At 61.1% G+C, this 15,000-nt stretch overlaps 2 non-coding genes and 1 pseudogene across 2 annotated transcripts in view; all 3 read left to right on the top strand.

The window, feature by feature from the left end:
- Nucleotides 1–8,685: 8,685 nt before the first annotated feature.
- LOC145273409 (small subunit ribosomal RNA) lies at nucleotides 8,686–11,057 on the top strand (annotated as a pseudogene).
- Nucleotides 11,058–11,452: 395 nt separating this feature from the next.
- Nucleotides 11,453–11,610, top strand: LOC145273335 (5.8S ribosomal RNA). Its single transcript, XR_013866330.1, has one exon. It is a non-coding gene; the product is annotated as a 5.8S ribosomal RNA (ribosomal RNA).
- Nucleotides 11,611–12,208: 598 nt separating this feature from the next.
- Nucleotides 12,209–15,000, top strand: part of LOC145273169 (large subunit ribosomal RNA) — a 5,725-nt gene continuing 2,933 nt past the window's right edge. The window contains exon 1 of the ribosomal RNA XR_013866200.1: nucleotides 12,209–15,000. This exon is cut by the window's right edge and continues 2,933 nt beyond it. This is a non-coding gene — a ribosomal RNA (large subunit ribosomal RNA).

The following is a 15,000-nucleotide window of genomic DNA, read 5'->3' as shown; positions in this document are numbered from 1 at the left end:
GGTCGGCGAGGCTCCCGGCGGCCCGGAGCGGGACCACAGGTTGCGGAAGGCGTCCAAGTGAGCGGCGGCGACGCCAGGAGGCCCCCGGGGTCGACTCCGCGGCTTCCTAGTCGGTGTGCGGGCCTCCAGAGCTCGATAAAGTAGTGGTGTCGCTAGCGGTCGAGAAGGCACTTTTCGACGCCTACTGCCACCCCCACATGGCGGTAGGCGCAAAACTGGAAAATCGCCGACCAGAAATGTCGCTTCGTATAATCGACGTTTTTTTTGACCACCATTTTCAGGTGTCGGAGGTGGGTCTGGACGAATACCAACACCATTTCTGGGGTTTCACAACCGCCCGGCTTCTCCGACATATGTTGGAAAGGAGTAGCGATCGAGCGACGGGGGCTGTCGGTAGGCGGCCGCGGGTTGCATGTGTGCCCGGGACAGCACCCCCATCCAACTAAGGGGTGTCCCCCGGGGGCCAGGGGGACCTCGTCCAGGTCGGCCGGGCGCTTCCAGACGCCTACCGACACCGGTCAGGTCGGCGAGGCTCCCGGCGGCCCGGAGCGGGACCACAGGTTGCGGAAGGCGTCCAAGTGAGCGGCGGCGACGCCAGGAGGCCCCCGGGGTCGACTCCGCGGCTTCCTAGTCGGTGTGCGGGCCTCCAGAGCTCGATAAAGTAGTGGTGTCGCTAGCGGTCGAGAAGGCACTTTTCGACGCCTACTGCCACCCCCACATGGCGGTAGGCGCAAAACTGGAAAATCGCCGACCAGAAATGTCGCTTCGTATAATCGACGTTTTTTTTGACCACCATTTTCAGGTGTCGGAGGTGGGTCTGGACGAATACCAACACCATTTCTGGGGTTTCACAACCGCCCGGCTTCTCCGACATATGTTGGAAAGGAGTAGCGATCGAGCGACGGGGGCTGTCGGTAGGCGGCCGCGGGTTGCATGTGTGCCCGGGACAGCACCCCCATCCAACTAAGGGGTGTCCCCCGGGGGCCAGGGGGACCTCGTCCAGGTCGGCCGGGCGCTTCCAGACGCCTACCGACACCGGTCAGGTCGGCGAGGCTCCCGGCGGCCCGGAGCGGGACCACAGGTTGCGGAAGGCGTCCAAGTGAGCGGCGGCGACGCCAGGAGGCCCCCGGGGTCGACTCCGCGGCTTCCTAGTCGGTGTGCGGGCCTCCAGAGCTCGATAAAGTAGTGGTGTCGCTAGCGGTCGAGAAGGCACTTTTCGACGCCTACTGCCACCCCCACATGGCGGTAGGCGCAAAACTGGAAAATCGCCGACCAGAAATGTCGCTTCGTATAATCGACGTTTTTTTTGACCACCATTTTCAGGTGTCGGAGGTGGGTCTGGACGAATACCAACACCATTTCTGGGGTTTCACAACCGCCCGGCTTCTCCGACATATGTTGGAAAGGAGTAGCGATCGAGCGACGGGGGCTGTCGGTAGGCGGCCGCGGGTTGCATGTGTGCCCGGGACAGCACCCCCATCCAACTAAGGGGTGTCCCCCGGGGGCCAGGGGGACCTCGTCCAGGTCGGCCGGGCGCTTCCAGACGCCTACCGACACCGGTCAGGTCGGCGAGGCTCCCGGCGGCCCGGAGCGGGACCACAGGTTGCGGAAGGCGTCCAAGTGAGCGGCGGCGACGCCAGGAGGCCCCCGGGGTCGACTCCGCGGCTTCCTAGTCGGTGTGCGGGCCTCCAGAGCTCGATAAAGTAGTGGTGTCGCTAGCGGTCGAGAAGGCACTTTTCGACGCCTACTGCCACCCCCACATGGCGGTAGGCGCAAAACTGGAAAATCGCCGACCAGAAATGTCGCTTCGTATAATCGACGTTTTTTTTGACCACCATTTTCAGGTGTCGGAGGTGGGTCTGGACGAATACCAACACCATTTCTGGGGTTTCACAACCGCCCGGCTTCTCCGACATATGTTGGAAAGGAGTAGCGATCGAGCGACGGGGGCTGTCGGTAGGCGGCCGCGGGTTGCATGTGTGCCCGGGACAGCACCCCCATCCAACTAAGGGGTGTCCCCCGGGGGCCAGGGGGACCTCGTCCAGGTCGGCCGGGCGCTTCCAGACGCCTACCGACACCGGTCAGGTCGGCGAGGCTCCCGGCGGCCCGGAGCGGGACCACAGGTTGCGGAAGGCGTCCAAGTGAGCGGCGGCGACGCCAGGAGGCCCCCGGGGTCGACTCCGCGGCCCCCGGGTCGGTGTGCGGGCCTCCAGAGCTCGATAAAGTAGTGGTGTCGCTAGCGGTCGAGAAGGCACTTTTCGACGCCTACTGCCACCCCCACATGGCGGTAGGCGCAAAACTGGAAAATCGCCGACCAGAAATGTCGCTTCGTATAATCGACGTTTTTTTTGACCACCATTTTCAGGTGTCGGAGGTGGGTCTGGACGAATACCAACACCATTTCTGGGGTTTCACAACCGCCCGGCTTCTCCGACATATGTTGGAAAGGAGTAGCGATCGAGCGACGGGGGCTGTCGGTAGGCGGCCGCGGGTTGCATGTGTGCCCGGGACAGCACCCCCATCCAACTAAGGGGTGTCCCCCGGGGGCCAGGGGGACCTCGTCCAGGTCGGCCGGGCGCTTCCAGACGCCTACCGACACCGGTCAGGTCGGCGAGGCTCCCGGCGGCCCGGAGCGGGACCACAGGTTGCGGAAGGCGTCCAAGTGAGCGGCGGCGACGCCAGGAGGCCCCCGGGGTCGACTCCGCGGCTTCCTAGTCGGTGTGCGGGCCTCCAGAGCTCGATAAAGTAGTGGTGTCGCTAGCGGTCGAGAAGGCACTTTTCGACGCCTACTGCCACCCCCACATGGCGGTAGGCGCAAAACTGGAAAATCGCCGACCAGAAATGTCGCTTCGTATAATCGACGTTTTTTTTGACCACCATTTTCAGGTGTCGGAGGTGGGTCTGGACGAATACCAACACCATTTCTGGGGTTTCACAACCGCCCGGCTTCTCCGACATATGTTGGAAAGGAGTAGCGATCGAGCGACGGGGGCTGTCGGTAGGCGGCCGCGGGTTGCATGTGTGCCCGGGACAGCACCCCCATCCAACTAAGGGGTGTCCCCCGGGGGCCAGGGGGACCTCGTCCAGGTCGGCCGGGCGCTTCCAGACGCCTACCGACACCGGTCAGGTCGGCGAGGCTCCCGGCGGCCCGGAGCGGGACCACAGGTTGCGGAAGGCGTCCAAGTGAGCGGCGGCGACGCCAGGAGGCCCCCGGGGTCGACTCCGCGGCTTCCTAGTCGGTGTGCGGGCCTCCAGAGCTCGATAAAGTAGTGGTGTCGCTAGCGGTCGAGAAGGCACTTTTCGACGCCTACTGCCACCCCCACATGGCGGTAGGCGCAAAACTGGAAAATCGCCGACCAGAAATGTCGCTTCGTATAATCGACGTTTTTTTTGACCACCATTTTCAGGTGTCGGAGGTGGGTCTGGACGAATACCAACACCATTTCTGGGGTTTCACAACCGCCCGGCTTCTCCGACATATGTTGGAAAGGAGTAGCGATCGAGCGACGGGGGCTGTCGGTAGGCGGCCGCGGGTTGCATGTGTGCCCGGGACAGCACCCCCATCCAACTAAGGGGTGTCCCCCGGGGGCCAGGGGGACCTCGTCCAGGTCGGCCGGGCGCTTCCAGACGCCTACCGACACCGGTCAGGTCGGCGAGGCTCCCGGCGGCCCGGAGCGGGACCACAGGTTGCGGAAGGCGTCCAAGTGAGCGGCGGCGACGCCAGGAGGCCCCCGGGGTCGACTCCGCGGCTTCCTAGTCGGTGTGCGGGCCTCCAGAGCTCGATAAAGTAGTGGTGTCGCTAGCGGTCGAGAAGGCACTTTTCGACGCCTACTGCCACCCCCACATGGCGGTAGGCGCAAAACTGGAAAATCGCCGACCAGAAATGTCGCTTCGTATAATCGACGTTTTTTTTGACCACCATTTTCAGGTGTCGGAGGTGGGTCTGGACGAATACCAACACCATTTCTGGGGTTTCACAACCGCCCGGCTTCTCCGACATATGTTGGAAAGGAGTAGCGATCGAGCGACGGGGGCTGTCGGTAGGCGGCCGCGGGTTGCATGTGTGCCCGGGACAGCACCCCCATCCAACTAAGGGGTGTCCCCCGGGGGCCAGGGGGACCTCGTCCAGGTCGGCCGGGCGCTTCCAGACGCCTACCGACACCGGTCAGGTCGGCGAGGCTCCCGGCGGCCCGGAGCGGGACCACAGGTTGCGGAAGGCGTCCAAGTGAGCGGCGGCGACGCCAGGAGGCCCCCGGGGTCGACTCCGCGGCTTCCTAGTCGGTGTGCGGGCCTCCAGAGCTCGATAAAGTAGTGGTGTCGCTAGCGGTCGAGAAGGCACTTTTCGACGCCTACTGCCACCCCCACATGGCGGTAGGCGCAAAACTGGAAAATCGCCGACCAGAAATGTCGCTTCGTATAATCGACGTTTTTTTTGACCACCATTTTCAGGTGTCGGAGGTGGGTCTGGACGAATACCAACACCATTTCTGGGGTTTCACAACCGCCCGGCTTCTCCGACATATGTTGGAAAGGAGTAGCGATCGAGCGACGGGGGCTGTCGGTAGGCGGCCGCGGGTTGCATGTGTGCCCGGGACAGCACCCCCATCCAACTAAGGGGTGTCCCCCGGGGGCCAGGGGGACCTCGTCCAGGTCGGCCGGGCGCTTCCAGACGCCTACCGACACCGGTCAGGTCGGCGAGGCTCCCGGCGGCCCGGAGCGGGACCACAGGTTGCGGAAGGCGTCCAAGTGAGCGGCGGCGACGCCAGGAGGCCCCCGGGGTCGACTCCGCGGCTTCCTAGTCGGTGTGCGGGCCTCCAGAGCTCGATAAAGTAGTGGTGTCGCTAGCGGTCGAGAAGGCACTTTTCGACGCCTACTGCCACCCCCACATGGCGGTAGGCGCAAAACTGGAAAATCGCCGACCAGAAATGTCGCTTCGTATAATCGACGTTTTTTTTGACCACCATTTTCAGGTGTCGGAGGTGGGTCTGGACGAATACCAACACCATTTCTGGGGTTTCACAACCGCCCGGCTTCTCCGACATATGTTGGAAAGGAGTAGCGATCGAGCGACGGGGGCTGTCGGTAGGCGGCCGCGGGTTGCATGTGTGCCCGGGACAGCACCCCCATCCAACTAAGGGGTGTCCCCCGGGGGCCAGGGGGACCTCGTCCAGGTCGGCCGGGCGCTTCCAGACGCCTACCGACACCGGTCAGGTCGGCGAGGCTCCCGGCGGCCCGGAGCGGGACCACAGGTTGCGGAAGGCGTCCAAGTGAGCGGCGGCGACGCCAGGAGGCCCCCGGGGTCGACTCCGCGGCCCCCGGGTCGGTGTGCGGGCCTCCAGAGCTCGATAAAGTAGTGGTGTCGCTAGCGGTCGAGAAGGCACTTTTCGACGCCTACTGCCACCCCCACATGGCGGTAGGCGCAAAACTGGAAAATCGCCGACCAGAAATGTCGCTTCGTATAATCGACGTTTTTTTTGACCACCATTTTCAGGTGTCGGAGGTGGGTCTGGACGAATACCAACACCATTTCTGGGGTTTCACAACCGCCCGGCTTCTCCGACATATGTTGGAAAGGAGTAGCGATCGAGCGACGGGGGCTGTCGGTAGGCGGCCGCGGGTTGCATGTGTGCCCGGGACAGCACCCCCATCCAACTAAGGGGTGTCCCCCGGGGGCCAGGGGGACCTCGTCCAGGTCGGCCGGGCGCTTCCAGACGCCTACCGACACCGGTCAGGTCGGCGAGGCTCCCGGCGGCCCGGAGCGGGACCACAGGTTGCGGAAGGCGTCCAAGTGAGCGGCGGCGAGAGGCGGAGGCCCCCGGGGTCGACTCCGCGGCTTCCTAGTCGGTGTGCGGGCCCTCCAGTAGGCCTCAAGTAGTGGTGTCGCTAGCGGTCGAGAAGGCACTTTTCGACGCCTACTGCCACCCCCACATGGCGGTAGGTGTAAAATCGGAATAGACCGGACCAGGAATGTCGAGGGGGAAAAAAATGACAAAGTCCTGGTGTGCCTAGCCTACGAGAAGGCACTTTGCGACGCCTACCGACATCCCCATGTGGCAGTAGGCGTAAAACTGGAAAATCGCCGACCAGAAATGTCGCTTCGTATAATCGACGTTTTTTTTGACCACCATTTTCAGGTGTCGGAGGTGGGTCTGGACAAATACCAACACCATTTCTGGGGTTTTCCAGTTTGAAAGTTTTATAAAACATGTTCGGTAGGAAGCACACTTTGGTGTGTCGGTTCGTCGGAGCAGCGACTCTTTGCCTCGTGGTGGTCCGGAACGTCTCTACGGGCTTGTCGCAAAGGCGTCAGAAAGTGGCATCTCCGCCGCCTAGGGCTGTCACCGTTATCGCTGTCGCCGCGCTCCAACTTGTTTTGATCCGCCGCCTTCGTTCCTGCCAACCGTGCGCCCGCTCATCGTCGTTAGGTTATAATACGTGGTACGTGTGTGTGCTTCTCCGTGGACCTAGGGCTGCTCGACGTGTCGAACGATATGTTGGAACAACTAACGGCTCCTTTTCCTGGTTCCATAGTCGTCGTGGTACCCGCGTCGTCAGCCATATCTATGTCCACCATGTTTAGCCGATACGTTTGCTGCAGCTTCTGCTTCCGCCTCAGCGTTCGCCGCTCTCAGCCGCCGCTGTTGTTGCTGCCGTTCTGCCATTCAACCACTACCTGCGAATCTTTCGATGATCGGCCGAACGACCCATCGCTGTGCGACCGATAAATCCTCCGGATTAGGGAGAAACGCCGCCGCTCTCTGCCGCCGTCGAACGGAAAAACGTACATTGTAACGAACGAACGAACGAACGAACGAACGAATTAACGAACGAGCGAACAAACAAACAAAAATAGCCGCGGGGGATGCACTATGTAGATCCTGATCCCCTTGTAACCATACGTACGTTGTTCGATGCTCTCCCGTCCTGGAAGTCGCCGCAGCAAACAGGAGGATGAGCAGCAGCAGGCGCCGCCGCCGTAACCGCCGCCTGCCTGCCGCCTCCTACTCCTGTCAGCGTCCGATCTCACAGCCGTGTGAACGTTCGCTGACACCCGATTTCTTTCCGTCTGGCAAAACCTTGGACGTCCCGCTCGCGGTACACGTGCTGCAGCGACTTCTCGTCCGACAACGCATAAGCGTCGACGTCTGCCGCCGCATCTTCTGATACGTGGACGGTGATAGCGCTAGTCCCTTCTTGCGCCACCTCCACCTTTGTTAGCGCCAAAGAAGATCGATCGAGCAGTCGTGGTCGCAGTCGATTAACCCGTTTTCACCGTCCGCAGTTCCCAAGCCGCCGATCAAGTCGTTGCTCTTCTTGTTCGTTCTTCCCATACCGTCGATTTGCACGGCTGCCGGATGAGCCATCCTCTGTCCGGCGAAGCGCTCACGTCAGTGATCGATACTTGCACCGACAGTCCTCCCGCTCGCGACTCGGTGCTCGAATCGGACTCGTTCGTTTTTATCTCGATGCGATTGTGAAAAGGGGGACCGGTCGTCAATGTCGTGTGTGTCGACGATGTTGTTCGCCCGGTCCGCCGCGTTGTTGTCGTTTTTTTTTTTTTTTTTTTTTTTTTTTCCCCTGACGTTCGCCGTCGCACGGACGAAAGGGTGAGAAAAAAAAAAAAAAGCTCGAAAAAGCCGCCCAAAAAAATCGGACCGAGGAGCCGCTTGCGAGAACGCGCCATGTGCACGTTGTCTCTCCTCGGTTTTCCGAGCACGAACACGACGCCGGTCGGTCGGTCGGTCGACGAAGGCGACGACGAAGGTGACGGGAAAATTTACGCCGCCGCTGCCCTGGTCCAGCTCCTCCCCGATGACGGCTGTGATGTTGACGTTGACGTTGGCGACGACGACGACGACGACGGAGACGACGACGACGACGAGACGGCATCGATGGCGACCACGATGACGACGACCTCGACGAGTTCAGTCTGCACCTTGACCTCCGATGTCCGTGTGCACTGCCGTCGTGCTGTTTGTCGTTTGTCGTATGTATCGCTGTCAAGGGTGCCGTTGTCATTGTTGTTGTCGACGTTGTTGCTTGCTCTCTCGTCTCGGTCGGTTGGTACGTTGATGACGACGACGACGACGAAGACGACGACGACGACGACGAGACGGCATCGATGGCGACCACGATGACGACGACCTCGACGATTCCAGTCTGCACCTTGACCTCCGATGTCCGTGTGCACTGCCGTCGTGCTGTTTGTCGTTTGTCGTATGTATCGCTGTCAAGGGTGCCGTTGTCGATGTTGTTGTTGTCGACGCTGTCGTCTGTTCTCTCTTCTCGGCCGGCTGTGACGTGGACGTTGACGACGACGACGACGAGACGGAATCGATGGCGACCACGATGACGACGACCTCGGCGAGTTCAGTCTGCACCTTGACCCTCGATGTCCGTGTGCACTGCCGTCGTGCTGCTTGTCGTTTGTCGTATGTATCGCTGTCAAGGGTGCCGTTGTCGTTGTTGTTGTCGACGTTGGTCGCTTTCGTTCTTTGAGTCTCGGTCCAAGTCAGGGGAGAAACAAAAAAGAGGCCATCAGCGCGGGCAGCGCGCTTCTACTGACGGCGAACCTCCTCGAAAAACAAATAAACACGTGCCCGTCGTTGTAGTTGTCTGTCTTATGTCGGTCGGTCGGTCGGTCGGTCTGTCGTTCTGTCGAAACAAAGTCCCAAATTCCAACGATACCTGGTTGATCCTGCCAGTAGTCATATGCTTGTCTCAAAGCTTAAGCCATGCAAGTGTAAGTTCACGCCACGCATTAGAACGGGCGAAACCGCGAATGGCTCAGGAACCGGACCTAATCCTCGGGACCGTATTCCTCCTCGGAGGCGATGGATAACTGTGGCAATTCTAGAGCTAATACATGTGACACAGGCCGCGATCGGTCGGCGCGCCGTCGTCGCCACGCCTCGCGCGCTGGCACCCGCGTCGGCCGTTCCGGGTCGCGGCGCTACATATTAGACTGAGACCGATGCGCGTCATTCCGTCCTCCCGTCGTCGGCGTTCCCGCTCGCGGGTCCGTTCGGTGGCGGGGCTCATAGGGCGGCGCGCTCCGCTTTGGTGACTCTGGATAACTCACTGGTCGATCGCACGAGCTTTCACGCCCGGCGACGGGTCTCTCGAGGGTCCGCCCTATCAACTGTCGACGGTCGGTTAAGTGCCTACCGTGGTTACTACGGGTAACGGGGAATCGGGGTTCGATTCCGGAGAGGGAGCATGCGAAACGGCTACCACATCCAAGGAAGGCAGCAGGCGCGCAAATTACCCACTCCCGGCACGGGGAGGTAGTGACGAAAAATAACGACGCGGGACTCTGTCGAGGCCCCGCGATCGGAATGAGTACACTTCAAATCCGTTAACGAGGACCAACCGGAGGGCAAGTCTGGTGCCAGCAGCCGCGGTAATTCCAGCTCCGGTAGCGTATATTAAAGTTGTTGCGGTTAAAAAGCTCGTAGTCCGAACTCGGGTTCGTGGTCGCGCAAGCGGCCCCGGGGCGGCGGCGCCATCGTCCGTCGTTGACTTTGGTCGTCCGTTCGCATTCCCGGCCCTTTCCGCCGGTGTCAACCGCTAGCATACCCGCCACGCGGTCCTGCCGGCGAGGTGGACGAGGAGGTCGTGATCGGGATCCGGGAAAAAAAAAAACAAGTGGTCGTCGGTTCGGTTCCGGGAGTAGTCTAACGGGGGGGTGCTACGTGTGTGTGTTTGGGTGTGTTCATTCGCATCCCCGCACTCTGACCCCCGCGCTTCTCTCCCTCTCCCTTTCCGCGCGTTCCTCTTTTTTTTTGAACCCCCCGGTCCGCTCCGAGTCCCTGCTTCGTGTCTTGTCTGCGCGCGTGTTGCGGTCGGCGGTTTCTCCTCCAAGGGTGCTCTTAACCGAGTGTCCGCGGCGGCCGGTACGTTCACTTTGAAAAAATTAGAGTGCTCAGAGCGGGCTGTTCAAGCTTGCATACGATAAGCATGGAATGATGGAAGAGGGCCTCGTCTACGTCTGTCGGTCTCCGTCTACGGCGAGGCAATGATCGAAGGGAGCGGTCGGGGCCACTCGTATTGCGACGTTAGAGGTGAAATTCTTGGATCGTCGCAAGACGAACTGCAGCGATGGCGTGTGGCAAGCACGTTTTCCTCGATCAAGAGCGAAAGTCGGAGGTTCGAAGACGATCAGATACCGTCGTAGTTCCGACCGTAAACGATGCCGACCGGCGATCCGCCGGCGTTCGCTTCCATGACCCGGCGGGTAGCCTGCGGGAAACCAGAGTTCGGTTCCGGGGGGAGTATGGTTGCAAAGCTGAAACTTAAAGGAATTGACGGAAGGGCACCACCAGGAGTGGAGCCTGCGGCTTAATTTGACTCAACACGGGAAAACTCACCCGGTCCGGACACCGGTAGGATTGACAGATCGATAGCTCTTTCTCGATTCGGTGGGTGGTGGTGCATGGCCGTTCTTAGTTGGTGGAGCGATCCGTCTGGTTGATTCCGATAACGAACGAGACTCCGGCCTGCTAACTAGTGCGCCGATGTCAGTGATTTTTACGGCGGGCTCGGCGTCCTCCGTGGCGCTCGGGTCCGGGTCGGTTTTCTCACGCACTTCTTAGAGGGACGGGTGGCAGAAAGCCACACGAGGCGGAGCGATAACAGGTCTGTGATGCCCTTAGATGTCCGGGGCCGCACGCGCGCTACACTGGAGGTATCAGCGGGGACTTCGCCCCGGCCCGAGAGGGTTGGGAAACCTCTGAACCACCTCCCGTGATAGGGATCGGGGCCTGTAACCAACCCCGTGAACGAGGAATTCCCGGTAGGCGCGGGTCAACAGCCCGCGTCGATCACGTCCCTGCCCTTTGTACACACCGCCCGTCGCTACTACCGATCGAACGGTCCGGTGAGGTCCTCGGATCTGGCCGACGACGCCGCCGGGCAGTGCGCGACGTGTCCGTCACGACACTCGTGCATCTACGCCTCGGCGTTCGATGCCTGGAGAAGACGACCGAACCCGATCGTTTAGAGGAAGTAAAAGTCGTAACAAGGTTTCCGTAGGTGAACCTGCGGAAGGATCATTACCGTTTTCCCGTTCGAGACTGGTTTGTTGTTTTCCGGCCTACCTCCTCTGTCTGTCGGTGTCAACGCCTCGAATGCGCGCAAACAAACCTATAAAAGGCGGAGCGAGAGATAGATTTGTGGTGACGCGGAGGTTTTTAAAGCCCCAGCTCTTCTTGCTTGCTTCCGCGTCTTACCACCTGTTTGTTTTTTCGCCCACCGCAAGTGATGGCCGCTTCTTCTTTGCCTTGTCGCCGCTTTATCGTTTTTTTGTTTTTTTGCAGCCGCTGTGCCACCGCCGCTAGCTAAAAACAAACTACTCGCGACATTGCAATGCCGTCACGCCTCCTCGCACAGACCTCCTCGCACACTACTAAATCTATATAAACAAAAACTAATATAAAAAAACCAAGTGCTGAACCCTGGACGGGGGATCACTCGGCTCGTCCGTCGATGAAGAGCGCGGCCAGCCGCGAGAACTGATGCGAATTGCAGGACTCAGTGAACATCGACACCTCGAACGCACATTGCGGCCCCGAGATCCCTTGTCTCGGGGCCACGTCCGGTCGAGAGGCGGAACGTTACATGTCTTTCTCCGTTAACGAAACGACATCTTGCCGTCCCCGTGCCCGCCCGGTCCTCGGCACGGTGGTAACCGGGACGTCGCAGGAGCGAGTGACGAGGGGGAAGAAAAATAAAAAAAGAATTGACTCCTTTCAATGTCTTTTTTTTTTTTTAAACCCTCTCCGGCCTCCTCCTTCGTCTCCCGCTGGCAGACCGCGGAGTCTTTTCCCTTTTCGACCGCGTGAAGAAACACTGTGGAGGAGGAGCAGGAGGAGTCTGTCCGAAAGCAGCCGAAGGGAGAACAAAACAAAAAAAAAGCACCGACCTAACCGACTGCCGACGTAAGCGCCGCCTGCTCGTCTCGCTCTCTGCCTCATGAAGGTGTCTCTCAGCGACGCCTCGAGCAGCGCGACGAGCACGGCCGTCGCACCGTAAAAAGGTGGCCGCGTCGTAGGCAACGCAACGTCGGATGGGGAGGACCCACGCTTTTTTTTAATTGTTGGCTTCTTCATTTTCGGTCGGACGGGCGCTATATCGGCCAGCCGTCGTCACACGGAGGGTACCGATCGAGATTCCTCTCCTCCAAACACCACACTCTACTAAAAACCGCCGCCCTCGGCTCGGACGAGACGACCCGCTGAACTTAAGCATATCGCTAAGCGGAGGAAAAGAAACCAACCGGGATTCCCTTAGTAACGGCGAGTGAACCGGGAGAAGCCCAACGCCGAATCCCGTCGCAAGTAAAAGGCTTCGGGACGTGTGGCGCATGGGTCGAAGGCAGCCGTTCGTTTTCGTCTCGCATAGTTCGGAGTTCCCTCGATCGGGGCCGCCCGCGGCGGGTGCCAGGCCCATTCGGTGCGGACGGCGAGCGACGGCCTTCGATCCGAGAGTCGGGTTGCTTGGGAACGCAGCCCAAATCGGGTGGTAAGCTCCATCCAAGGCTAAATACCGGGACGAGTCCGATAGTCGACAAGTACCGTGAGGGAAAGTTGAAAAGAACTTTGGAGAGAGAGTTCAAGAGAACGTGAAACCGCCCAGGGGTAAACGGGTGGGACCGCTCACCGCGATCGCGGGGGGACTCAGTCCGGTGCTGCCTAGGCTCGAGCCCAAACTCGATGTGTGTTCTTGAAAGAGAGGCCGTCGCGGCACAGGTCGTCGTTCGTCGTGTCCGCGGGGGACTCGTTCCCCGCGGTTCCAGCTTTTGTGCCCGCGTCGCCGACGAAGGAGACGGGCCGCGTGGATAGCGGGAAGGGAAACGTGGTGACGACCGCGGCGTCGGTAGGTGGCTGCGTCGGTTGGCTGCGACGGAGGGGACTCGTCCTCTCGATCGCTGCTGCCGCCGGGCCCTAACCCGCCGCATCCGTCGCCGCCGCTTCTTCTTTCCTCCTGCTCCCTCCGCGCGCGACTCCGCTGCACCCGTCCCCTTCATCATCGCTCGGCGTAATCATGGCGCGGGCGCTTCGGCGCGACCTCCGCGCGGCCGGCACCGGACGCACTTCCCCTCCGGTCCGTCGTCGCGACCCGTTCCCGGCGTGCAGGTCGAACACGCGGGTTTTTTTCCGTAGGCGGCAGGCGTTTCATCACCCTGAAAACCCCCGTCTTCCCACCTTGTGAAGTCGGGGGCCACCGGCCGTCGGGCCCGCGAACGTAACTGCCCCTTTCTGCCGGGAACGGAGGAAATCTGACACGATCCGTTACACGTGGCGAGCCGGTCCGTTTTGATCCCGCCGGAAGTCGCGTGCGGGCGACGCGCACTTTGTGTGTGTCGCTCCCTAGGCGCCCCACCGTCTCGGGCGCGTGCGCGATGAGAGGCGGGATAGGACTGGCGCGGCCTCGCCGTCACGCACCTCGCCGACGTTTCGGGTTCTTGTCGGGGGCAACCCCGCCCGCGCCCGTTTCCGTTTCCGGAGAGGTCGCTCGGCGACGCTTTTTTACTCGAGCCGCCCGCCACCCCGGGTCAGCGACGTGCATCGGCAACCCACCCGACCCGTCTTGAAACACGGACCGAGGAGTCCTGGCCGTTCGCGAGTCGTAGGGGCCACCTCTGACTAACCCCGAAGGCGAAGCGAAAGCGAGAGAGCGTGTAGGAGGGCGTCGATCGGGAGAGGTGTCGTGGCAAAGTCGTCCGGGGGTCGTCGGGGGGTGTCGTCGGTCTCGTGCCGTCGTCTTCTCCTCGCCTCACCCGCCTCCGAGCCGTGCCCGATCCCGCCGGCGCGGCGTTTTCGGCCTTCCGCCGTCGCTGCTGCGGTGCCCGCAACTTTTCCTTTTTTCTCTCTTCCCGAGAGAGATAGGAGAGGGAAGGCTCGTGGCTGACGTGCGGTTGTTTTTCCCTCCTCCCCGAGAGGGGACCGGCGCATCATCCAAAAAGGGGAATTGCCGGGCGCCAGCTTCCATATCCTCCTTCCGCCCATCGGTGAGATCCCGCGGCTTGAACTAGTCCTATTTTGTCGTCGAGTTTAGGCGCTGCGCGCGGGCGCATCACCCCCGGGTCGGTTTCCCCTTTTTCCGAGTACGACTCGGCCGACTCTGGCGTAGCGAGCGACCAGGGACCCGAAAGATGGCGATCCACGCCCGGTCGGGATGAAGCCAGAGGAAACTCTGGTGGAAGTCCGAAGCGCCTCTGACGTGCAAATCGATCGTCGGAACCGGGTGTAGGGGCGAAAGACCAATCGAGCCGTCTAGTAGCTGGTTCCCTCCGAAGTTTCCCTCAGGATAGCTGGCGCTCGATCGTCGCAATTCCATCCGGTAAAGCGAACGATTGGAGGCCCCGGGGCCGTTCACGGCCTCGACCTACTCTCGAACTCGGAACGGGTGGAACGGGCCGACTCTCCCGAACGACGGAGCCGACCCATCCGGCCGCCGCCGCCAGCACGCTTCGCTGGGCGGTTGGTCACCTCGAATGCGAGTGCCAAGTGGGCCACTTTTGGTAAGCAGAACTGGCGCTGTGGGATGAACCAAACGTCCGGCTAAGGTGCCTAACGCGACGCCCATGAGATCCCCGAAAGGGTGTCGGTCGATATAGACAGCAGGACGGTGGCCACGGAAGTCGGAATCCGCTAAGGAGTGTGTAACAACTCACCTGCCGAATCGACCGGCCCCGAAAATGGATGGCGCTGGAGCGACGGACCGATGCCGGACCGTCGCGGCGAGGAGCGATGAACTTTCGCGCCGAAACGATGCCGCGACGAGTAGGAGGGCGCCGCGGCGAGCACGGAAGCCTAGGGCGCGAGCCCGGGTGGAGCCGACCGCGGGTGCAGATCTCGGTGGTAGTAGCAAATATTCGAACGAGACCTTCGAAGACCGAAGTGGAGAAGGGTTCCGTGCCAACGGCGGTCGAGCACGGGTCAGTCGGTCCTAAGACGCGGGCGAAAGTCTTCCCGAAAGGCGCCGGATCCGTTATGA

Source organism: Euprymna scolopes, unplaced genomic scaffold (genome assembly GCF_053919585.1).
Source record: "Euprymna scolopes isolate OS-2025 unplaced genomic scaffold, ASM5391958v1 sca1, whole genome shotgun sequence".
Lineage (NCBI taxonomy): Eukaryota > Metazoa > Mollusca > Cephalopoda > Sepiida > Sepiolidae > Euprymna > Euprymna scolopes.
Note: the sequence above shows the minus strand (reverse complement) of the source record. Positions and strands in the feature narration are given on the sequence as shown.